Source organism: Montipora foliosa, chromosome 2 (genome assembly GCF_036669935.1).
Source record: "Montipora foliosa isolate CH-2021 chromosome 2, ASM3666993v2, whole genome shotgun sequence".
Taxonomy (NCBI): domain Eukaryota; kingdom Metazoa; phylum Cnidaria; class Anthozoa; order Scleractinia; family Acroporidae; genus Montipora; species Montipora foliosa.
Window position 1 is genome coordinate 34,173,545 of NC_090870.1, and position 10,000 is coordinate 34,183,544.

At 36.3% G+C, this 10,000-nt stretch overlaps 3 protein-coding genes across 6 annotated transcripts in view; 2 read left to right on the top strand and 1 right to left on the bottom strand.

The window, feature by feature from the left end:
* LOC137992919 (tumor necrosis factor receptor superfamily member 6-like) overlaps positions 1 to 9,104 on the bottom strand; it is a 33,693-nt gene extending 24,589 nt beyond the window's left edge. The window contains exons 1-2 of the mRNA XM_068838489.1: positions 9,008 to 9,104; positions 4,198 to 4,256 (exon numbers count right to left, since the gene is read on the bottom strand). The gene's annotated coding sequence lies outside the window, so the exon portion shown is untranslated. The remainder of the gene's footprint in view (positions 1 to 4,197; positions 4,257 to 9,007) is intronic.
* The window catches only part of LOC137992918 (probable serine/threonine-protein kinase DDB_G0278665), a 66,821-nt gene that overhangs the window by 45,490 nt on the left and 11,331 nt on the right, over positions 1 to 10,000 (top strand). The window lies entirely within an intron of this gene.
* LOC137992917 (52 kDa repressor of the inhibitor of the protein kinase-like) overlaps positions 9,791 to 10,000 on the top strand; it is a 4,902-nt gene continuing 4,692 nt past the window's right edge. The window contains exon 1 of the mRNA XM_068838482.1: positions 9,791 to 10,000. This exon is cut by the window's right edge and continues 4,692 nt beyond it. The gene's annotated coding sequence lies outside the window, so the exon portion shown is untranslated.

Below are 10,000 nucleotides of genomic sequence, written 5' to 3' on the forward strand. Positions count from 1 at the left end.
TGAGGTTGACCAAAAAAGGATGAAATGCTCATAGCTTATATATCTGATCTTACACTAACAGTTTAAGCTTTTGGCTTATATTAGAAGACAGTCGACCGATAAACCACCAACAGTCAACTGATATTCCGCCGACAATGAATGGTCAACTCATCGGACTAGTGTCGGTCGACATATCAACCGATACACGACCGACATATCAGTCGACATATCGACCGACACTCGACCGATATGTCGACCGACATATCTCAGTCGACATATAGGCCGAGTGTCGGTCGATACGTTGATGGACATATTGGCCGAGTGTCGGTCGATAAGTCGACCGACATGTCGGTCGAGTATGGGTCGATATGTCGACCGATATATCGGTCGCGGGGTGCACAAAATACACATGATCCGACCTTTTTGCAGATACAGCAGCCATTTTGATTTCTATTGTTTCAAATAGCTATTATGGGATGCCCAGGGAGTAAATACATATTAATTTGCCCCCTGAGCATCCCATAATGTCTTTTGAAACAATGGAAAACAAAATGGCCGCCGTATCTGCAAAAGGGTCTATGGTACATCACCAATGAAATGGAAATACAACACTTAAACTGATTCTTTTTTAGACATTGTTAAGTTTGACATATTTCTTTATACCGGTAGTTATTCCATCAACAAAGCCATGTACATGTAATAAGAGCGTATTGTACACATAGATACTAATGAAATACTAGGATTTTCCTTTTTCTATAAGATCATATTTTCACAGCTCACAGTGAAGATGTTATTTTTCTTTTACCGTACATGTGACAATATAGGTGTCGTCATGGTAACTATAAAATATAATAATAATAATAATAATAATAATAATAATAATAATAGACCGTTTATTAAACCACATTGCAGCTTGAAACTGAATTACTGGGTTAGTCAATACAGTTGAAAAAAATAATTATATATTATATATATAACTAACAGGATAAGCCAATAATTACATGGATAATGTATAAGCCAGAGATGTATCCAGAGTGCGTCATTGCGTCCTGGGACGCACTCGTTTTCCTTTTGGACGCATAGAATATGGAAGAAAGGGTCCAATTGGACGCAGAAAAAAAATCGAATGTTTATGCAAATTACCAACGCCAGGAAAAACATGCGAACGGCGTATTTCACAAGGAAATTGAACATTCCCATTTCTCACAACGGAGAAATGATTGAGTACCTTAAATTTCAAGCTTAGCTGCTATTTTCGGATTTTTGTAGTCCAATAATTTCATTTTGTCAACCATTATGTCCAGCTTCAGAAGTCGAGTTTTGAATTCGCACGTGTTGCGTGACATGATCTGAGCTGTTCTTTACGTGAGACAATCGGGGACACTCTCGAGCTGCCGCCAGTGATAATAAAACATTTCGGTCGAAGTTCAGTTTGTTGCATGCTTTCCCAAGTAAATTTCAAGCATTAGTTCGCTTATCGTGAGCGAAATAACGGAGAATCCAAAGGCAAAGTATGTTAAATTTTTGTTTTGTGCGACCCTGTTGATAAAAAAATTAATTCCGGGCGCGCACGTGTCATCGTCGACTCGGTTCTTGTTTTGCACGTAACTTGTCTGTTTTGCAAATTATGCAACTTTTTTTCGGAGTTAGTGTTATAATTAACGTGTTGAACATGAAACTTGAATGTATTCAATCGCTTGATTATTAACATTGGCCGACGATGAACTGTGCATCGATCGCTAACATTTGTTTACTCTTTTGTTCCTAAATTACGCCTCAAGTGTAGTTAAAATAAATGATGCTCTTTTACGGAAAATTGAGATTCAGTTCTGTTTTTTTTTTTCTGTGGAGATCTAGATCATTTATCAACTGGAGTCAACAGTTCCTACAGCATACGGATTTCAATGTGATCGATGGAGCTTTGACAGCCCATACATTTTGATCGATGAATCAACAGGCACAACAGTTTCAAAGAAATTGATCATTTTAAGTACATATTCGTTGGGAGGGATAAGACTTTATTTTTGTGCAATTAGAAATCTGAAAGGGTACTGCAACCGCAATTAAGAGGCAATAGATCGCATATTAATTCTTGAATATTAATTAGCTGGACCCCCAAAATTTTGCAATGGACCCCCAAATTTTTAAAGAAGGGGTCCAGAGGACCCCCAAATTTGAAAACCTGGATACATCTCTGTAAGCCAATAGTCATATATACGTGTATAATTATATGTATAACTAACAGGTAGTGTTCCACAATAAGGCTTGCCCGATTGCCCGGAGCAAGCGAAATATATCGGTGGGCAAGTAAAACAACTCTAACACTTGCCCGATCGGGCAATCAGAATTTTTGTTCGACAAATATTTTGCGGAACGATTTGATTTACAACAAAGAAAGGGACTAGTAATATGACGTAGTCACAGCAAATACGATTAAAAAAATAAACACATGATGTTACATCTATTTGCTGTCAATTAATTTTTCTGTTGAGAATATATTGGTATAATGTATAAACCTGAAAACAGATTGGAAGGAGGAACATGTTCGTAGCAGCCATCATTTTCGGCGCGAAAGGAATGCTTGTTACAATGCAACCCAGTTTTCACACGGCAAAATGCACCATGATACATGCGCACAAGAAAATAAATTCTGCCTTTTTTCACGGGATTTAAACTTTGAAAGGCTTAAAGAACATACCATCGGACAAATGACATTTAATTCAAAACCAGCCTAATTTCAGAGAGATATGTAAGGAATCTCCATTGATTTCTTATAGAAAAGGAAAATCGCTTAAAGATATGCTTGTTAAAGCAAAACTGTGTACGCTACTAGAACAACATGGACACACAGCAGGGGTCGCGCTGGTCTGTCAAACCCATTTTACACACAGTTTACACAAAATTGACATTTTTACAAACCTCCTATTAGTTTTAATGGGCAACAGGTCTTAAGAGGGTGGGCAACTGCAAAAAAATCATGAGCAACCAAAGAAACAAGGCTGGCTGCCCAAAGGGCAAATTAGTGAGAAAGTTAGTGTCAGACACTGAACAGGATAAGCTAATAGAATGCGAGCTTCCCCTTCGCTGTAAGATACTTTTGTGCTGTAATGTAACTTTTCTTCACTACGTTACCGGTAATTAACATTGTGACTTAAATTTACATTAGCATACTTTATTTTTCATAACTTTCATATTCTGCCTTAGCCCATTGACCCCAAGGGGCTCCCCATTGACGAGTAGAATACTAAGTCTGGCCGGTTTAGGCCGGTTTGGACATCAAAGGGTTAATTCATGTTCTTAATCTGGACATTTCATCAGTATCTTCTAATATACAGAACATCACATTCCTGCTTGACGATACAAATTTGATCTTTTGTGTTGATAGTATCTCACACTTGTTCTCTGTGCTCACTACTGAGATACTATAATTTTAGTAACAGTATCTCTAATGAGTCGAATGGGGGCAAAGCAGTTTGGGGAGAAAAGTCACATTCCACTCAAACAACAAATTCTGAGAGATTTTTTATCATTAATCATCATGAAAATCGCATTATTGTCGTTAAAAGGTGACTATCACAATTTTCTTTGAAACAAATTATTAATAGCAATGATTACTAAAGATGAAACATGTGGAGGGAAACTCTTTTGCAATATAATTAATTAATGTCCTAACAAATTGCAAAATATATGAATGAAAAAAGCCAGAAGAGTTTAATGCAAAGTGAGTACAATAACTAAAACTTTAAAAATACACTTACAAACAAGAGACCCATACATGTAAGAGTGTCTACGTGGGATACTGACAATGTCTGTTGTTATCGAAAAGTATGCCATTGAAATAACAGATGCATTTGGTCAACTACTTAACTTTGATAAAATACAATAAAACTTGGTAGTCACCAATCCAAGTAATGACCCCAGCACATTTACAATTATTAGTGCTTGACTTCAGTGACAAATACAACAATGAGATAAATTGCCAACAAGGACAAGGACAACAGAGCTCATTCACATTGAATTGGAATATCAAAAAATAAAGAATTAATTAAAAAGTACCTATGCAAAATCCCCCATGCACGAAACTAATTTATGTGGAATAATAATTTAAGAAATGAGACTCCATTTTCACTAAAAGGTCAAAACAACAGTTACTGTTATAGAGCGAATCAATTACTTACAACCAACAATATAAATCACAGAAAATTGTATGAAACTAACCTCAAACTTGTCAACCATAGCCTAAATATGAAAAGCAGCAGTCCATGCTAGTACTGTACCTGTACAAGGAAGGGTTACATTTTCTCAAATGTTGGCCATGTAGCACTTATAAAGTGTAATGTGAAGTGCTAGTTTTCTAACCAAATGAACCACTTGAGTGTAAGCCATACTGATGGAAATGGGCCCACACAAGGACAGAGAAAACTCTAATCAAGGTGGGAATTGAACCCACGACCTTCCTGTGATCTAACCCGAAGGTCTTGAGTGGGCCCATTTCCATCAGTAGGGCTAGTGCTCACGTGGTTCATATGGGAAGAAAACTAGCACTTCACATTACTCTCTATAATAGTTAAGCCTGCTGGACTACCTGCTGAGTAAATATCTTGTGCTCTTTCTCCCTCTTAAATGAAAGAGAGAAAAAAAGTACACATTATAGTCAGTTTTCACCTTTATACATGTACATGCCTCAAGCTGACTTTTTATGCAGTATTTAAAAACCAAGAAGCAGTCATGTTTTATCGGGTTTATTTAACATGAGGCATAGCCAATTGTTTTTAGACCTGATAAAACACATGCAATGAGTTTTTTATTGCTTCAAAAACATTCCACAAAAGGCGTGTCGCTCAGGAGTCCAAACAAATGTTCAAATTGTGAGAGGTGAACATTAATTTTAATAAGGAAAACAAGCTGTGCTATATTAGTATGCTTTGTGTAAAGAATGAGGAGTGTTTTTAATCTGGTTTGAAGCTCAAGCACGTGTCAAGTTGTATCGATTACCTGATGAATTATTAACATGTTTTTGCTATAACACTATTGATTACAAAATATCATTTAGATGACAGTGAAAAACCCCTTGTTCCATGTAACACTGATTGTCATATGTTTGCAGACTTACTGTAATGCCTATGTACATTCATAAATTTGGAATTGTTACTGTGGATTACTGTTGTAATAATTTTGTAGTAATTTTGCCAGTAATGCCATGCATGGAAACGACAAGAAATATGAAGTGTTGTTGTTGATGTACTTATGATGTCATTAAAATGACATAGATAAAATCTTGTTAATTTAAAATTCTTAGGCAAAACATTAACCAATGAGGCTTCTTTTCAGCCATGTCATTGCTTCTCAGTTCAACATGCTTCACAGCACTCATCCAGCATAATACTTGTAACTTGTTTAACTGGTAGTACATGTATGCTTAGCATAGGCCATTGTACGAACATGAATGCATTTTCTAATAATATTTATGGGCACAAGCGATTTCAGAACTTTCAAAACATGACAAGTGACCATAAATCACGACCCTTACCAAAATAAAGTATACTATAAGTACATGTAGAGTTCTTTTGGACTCAAAGTATACTGAAGCAATATAAATAAAGTATACTTTGCCTACTTAAAGTACACTTTTAAAACTGCTACTGAAAGTAGACTTTTAGTATACTTGTTTCCACCTGATTTTGGAACATCAAAAAGTATACTTAAAGCATACTAATACATGACGACACAACCACCATTACACTACAATGACAAGTGCAGCATACTAAAAGTATACTTACACAATAAAATAGAATTATTGATATGAAGGCAGCATACTTTATGTATACCCACCATTTATTTTTGCTACTCTCACAGGAACACAAAATAAAGCCCAGAGTAACATAATGCAAACTCAAAGACAGTCTCATTTACATTTTTGAGTAGTTTTTATTATTATCTGCATCACAAGTTCTTAAAAATATCACTTATTTAGATACACATCCAGTCGATCTTTTTCACAAAGTTCTGGACAACAAAAACCATTTAATTAAGAAATAGCTGTCTTAGATTACCAGTATTAGCTTTAAATTACTAGGAATTTCTGAGGAATTTCTTGAAATAATTATCTTTGGAATAAGGGTGCATTTTTTGGGAAAATCCGAAAATGGATTCTTCAATCCAAAAACAGATTTTGTGTTTTTTTGCCGAAATCCAAAAAGGGATCATGAATCCAAAGTATCCACACTTAAGGAGGCTACTTCAGATCAAATCTAAATCCGGATTTTTGAGATTCAGCAATTCTTTTCTTTTTTGGGAAAGTATTTGAAAAAAGTATTTTTGACAAGAGGTTTCCGTGCACATATGATACACAACAGCTACCATACATGACAGTTCAGTCCAAATGTTTTTCTTGCGCCATTTTTACCGTACAATCAAAGACATGAATAGGTCAAAAATAATGAGGTTTCCTGCAAATTTCACACCAGAAATTACACTGAAAGTTTCTTGACAGAAAATAATATTGTTAGCTGTGAACCTTTCCTACAGCTAAAAAGTAAACTGCAAAAATACCCTCTGTAATCAATTTGTACCTTACCATGCATGTTTTTTATTTCTCTCTACCAATCGCTAACTAAATAAAGGTCTTTTTTTGTCAAGTGGCATTTTCATTGAAGAATTTCTCCAAAACAAACCAGTCAACCACGAATAATTTTAATTTCTTTAATTGCATGTAACTCTTGGTTTGTGTGTTTGCATTGTCATGGCAAATACCGGTAATCCTTTTTTCTCATTTTGCGTTTTTTTGACGTTGAAATGCATTGACCTGAGATCACAAATAACAGTTTTGGATTTTCCCAAAAAACGCACCGATTGAGAACTTGGAACGAGACCGAAATATTGGGTAGTACCCAAAATATGCGGCTGGGACCGGGGTTGGGGTCAGGGAGTATTTTTTCCCCAATTTTTTATTTTAGTTTTTGTCGCTATTTTTCTGTACTCTGTTATTTTCGAAAGAATGTCATCTGCCCTTCATTTATGGTGGAAATTAGTCCAAAAAATTAAGGAACCTACAGAAGCTGTGAAAAGTGTTAGTCTTAATGGGGACATTGACTCCCGGGGGTTCCCCAGTTCTGGCCGGTTTAGGTCGGTTTGGGTGTCAAAGGATTAAGGGACACTAAGGTTTTTTCTAAAATCGAAGTTGGTTTTTGCAAACATCTGACTTTGTCTTTCCAAAAATCAGGGTTTGTTTTTCGAAATTAAGAGAATTTCCGAAATTGCTGATATATTGGAGTTTATGGAATATACGCCACTGCATTGCCATTGTATTGTGGAGTTAAGGTTTTTACGGAGTAAATGTGGTTTTAAAATGTGGAGCTCAGTGAGTCCTCAGTATCTTGAGTTAGCTCAGATTCCCCACAAGAACTCCAATTTCAGTAGGAAATTCTCTTCATTTCGAAAAACAAACTAAGATGTCTCTTTCGTAGCTTCCATATGTTCCTCTTTTTTTTTTTTACTTATTTCCACCATAAATGAAGGAAAGAAGCCTAACATTCGCAAATAGTGAGTTTAAGCATGCATGTTCTTGAGACGCGGACGGCAACAGGAAGAGAAAATTGCGCATGCCATGACAGTGGTGTCTCCCAGATTTTAATATCAAGCATCTCTAATGGAGAAAAGAGACATAGAAATGTAAGTGTGGTGGGGTGAAGACAAGTTAAAGGGAAAACAGCTCACTTCCGGTTGCCGTCCGCGTCTCAAAAACGCATGTGCTTAAGCTCCCTAATGACAGTCCTCTCTGTGTATCTGGGTGGGTGGGTATAGCAGGTCCACATCAGCTGAATAGCTGCCAAAACTTCAGCCTGCTTTAAACAAATAAAATAACAGCAACAAAAATTGAAACACAAAACTTTGGAAAAGAAAGACACCCCAGCCCCAATCCCGGCCCGGCGTTTTGGCTACTACTGAAATTTTGTGCAATAGCTGGAACACTTTTGAACGAGGTCAGAAAAATCGAGAAGAATAGCTTGAAGTAACTGAGAAATAGGAGTACTAGTGCACATGTGGAACACAAGAAACAAGGTTCTAATATCCCGCCCCTCTAAAATAATATTCCCAAAAATCAGAAACGTGCTGGAAACTACAAAACATCCATTGCAGTCAAGCTATTAACAGTTACTGCCATAGCTCACAGATTTCAAAGCAGCTACATTTGTTTATTGTATGTACCAGCATGAAAACATTATTTTAATTCATGTCAAAATCTTTGGATTGGGTTCTTGTTTTAAATTTAAATACAAAAAAAACTCTTTAACATTTCAGATAAACCACAGAACTATGACAAGTCTGCAAAGAGAAATCCCCAAATACATCAGTAAACCATAAATGGTAGAGGAGACATAATTGGCTGAGCACTAAGCATTTTTGTCTGCTGTAACTTAGGACCTTTCACTGCTGTTCCATCAAAGAATTTTTTCAGGAAGTGTCTCTTTATACTCTTTCATGGCAACTATTATAAAAAAAATACAGTATATACACTTCAATGATGCATGTACTACAGTGATTCCTCTAAATCACTGACCATTTCTATTACAATTGAAGTGTGTGAAGAGTAGGCTGATAAATTTGGGTCTCTTTACTTAGAAACGTCAATAATAGCTTTCTCAGGCATTTTCTGCATTGATTACAATACTTTAAGTGACACAATTTAGTATTTTTACGAGAAGGAATCATTTGTCAATCGTATACATGTAACTTGCCGTATGAATACGGCAAGTTACATGTATACATACGATTGACAAATGATTCCTGAGCACTTTTTTCCAAATCATTTGCTTCACCATTTAATCTAAAATTTCATTATTCTTGTTAAAGGTTTACCAATTTCTTTACAGGGTTATAGCATTTAAGCCAATTAAGTATCCTTGCTTGACAAATTGACTTGAAGGTGCATGTGAAAATGTGAATTCTACATGCATGTAAATCGTTCCTCATTTTGAAGACAATAAGGCATCAAATCAAATGTTATTCGCTTAAAGTTAATCCTTACCTTTTTACTTGAGTTGTTGTAAGCATTTCCTTGCCTGGATCAGGATTTAAAGAGTAAAACTAACAAAAAAATCGTCACCACTAAAGTGTGATCGTTGATACAAACGTTTGAAGAGTGAAGACACGTTTGAAGACGTTTGAATAAAACCGCCCGAACTGACTGGTTACGGCTGACTGCTGACCAAAACGAAAACGGCTCACTAGATTCCAGTCTGGTCTCTCATGCCCTGTTATCCAAGATAGGAGAGGATGGCAATCTTTCAAGGTCTTTTCTACGGATTCATTTTAAATGAGCAAGATTCGAAAAATACTGGAGTTCATTGAAAGGATTAAGTGCTGACTTGGAGTGTATAATTTTCAAGAGTAATGCTACATGCTCCTTTTGGAATAAGGCCGATTACGAGCGCATCAAACAAGGAAATCCATTGATGATTTCACAATGCATACAATACATGAGAATCGAATCAGAATAAAAGCTTTCTTTTTCATTTCTCCTTGTACAGAGTGATTTCATGTTTAAAGTTTGGAGCCTTCCTTATCTGCAAGGAAGCAACGTGTGGTGTTCAACGGTTCCTATTCCTCCTGGTCCGAAGTAAAATCTGGCGTAATTGAAGGCTCAATCCTCGGACCTGTTCTTTTTCTAATGTTTGTGAACGATATGCCTGCGGTCCTCCGCTCATCCAACCTTGCGATGTTTGCCGACGATTCAAAGTGTTTCAAAGCGATCAGATCTTTTAGTGATTGCTCTGCTCTACAAACTGATCTGTCAGCACTCAGGGCTGGATACAGACTAGTGCAACTAGTTTCCAGAAACTAGTCAAAATATCTAACAATAAAAAAATACTAAGAAAAATAAATCATGCTAGAAGATGTAAATTCGTCGCAGGTGTTTCATTGTAATACAGAACAGAATTTGTTAATTCCAGACTTCAACTGCACTGCATTTTCTGCCAGCCTCCAGCGGACCAGCACCTTGCGTTCCATTGTGACCGCC